Here is a 1,331-nt window from a genome sequence, read left to right as displayed (position 1 = left end):
CCTACTGCACTGGCTGATGATACAGTGCTAGATGCTCTATTCAGTGGGACCGCCGATGAGGGGCTTGCAACGACACATGCCAAAGGCAAGTGGCACCGTTCTCATCGCACTGAGGAAGAGAAAGCTCACAAGAGACAGCGTCGGCAAGAGAAGAAGGCTAGGAGGGCTTCAATTGCAGATGAAGAGTTGCGCTAGCAGAGGTTGCGTGAGAGAGTTGCAGGGGCATCGAGCTCTGCCCCAGTTGTAGAGGTCCAGCCTGTTTTGAGGGACGTTATGAGCACCACTGATGGTACGGTGAGAGTGATAGAGAGCACTACTGAGGGTGTTATGATTGCTGATGTGGGCCCTACTGAGGGTGCCCCCACTATTGTTCCAGTGGGCTCTGAGAAACCGGACCCCCCTGCTTGTTGATGATTCGCCGGCGCTTTGCGCCACAGGTTTGCTTCACCCAATCCATTTTCTTTTATTGTTTCTGTATGTGTTGTGGACAATTGCATCTATTTTTGTTGGGGGTGGGGTAAATGGATTGTGAGTGATAAGGTGAAGTCTGAATAACCCACCTCATGAATCCTCTCTTGGGGTTTTCTTGCCTGTGTTCTTTTCCCCCAAGAGACTGTTTAATTTTTGTTGAACCGGCATGTCTTAGGATCGTATGTGTAGAAGCATGATGAAGAAAGAAGCATGATGGCTTATGAAAAATGATACCCACCAGATTTTGGGATGTATGTTAGAATTTGTAGGCTACGATTAGTTGAATGTGTTGGCTCTAAGAATGATATATTAACAAATCAAACTCGATGGCATGACTTAAGCTGAAACTTGAACTGGGTAATCCGATAACCTGATGATGGAACTATGTGCCAAGAGTGTGTGAGAATCGTTGAGTGTTCAAACAATTTTTGTGCAAAACTAGAACTTGCCTGGTTAGTCCTGCTAAGACAATTCAATCTAGAGGTTAGGAAGTGATCATATGCCATTTTTCTAAAAAAATCCACAAATTGCCTAAAAGAAGGATCCAACCAAATTAAATAAATGCTCCCTTTGATCCAAAAATAACTTTGAGCCTATAATTAAACCATTTCTTTCCAAACCTCGAACTCACCTTCCCATAATCTACTATGTTGGCCCCGGTCCCTCCTTGGACATGTGCACCTCGACTTAGGCCAAAAGCCTAAGTTGAGGGTGGCTAATGTAAAAAGTAACTTCAAATCTTGGCCCTGACCCGAAATCGGGTATTGTGTACCTCAACGAATGGAAAATCCATAAGTTGAGGGTGACTATGAAAGAGGGAACCGAAAGAAAAATGGGTATGAAAAGAGTGATGAATAAAA

This window comes from Solanum tuberosum, unplaced genomic scaffold, assembly GCF_000226075.1.
Source record: "Solanum tuberosum cultivar DM 1-3 516 R44 unplaced genomic scaffold, SolTub_3.0 scf00067, whole genome shotgun sequence".
Classification (NCBI taxonomy): domain Eukaryota; kingdom Viridiplantae; phylum Streptophyta; class Magnoliopsida; order Solanales; family Solanaceae; genus Solanum; species Solanum tuberosum.
The sequence above is the reverse complement of the archived record's forward strand: the minus strand, read 5'-3'. Positions refer to the sequence as shown.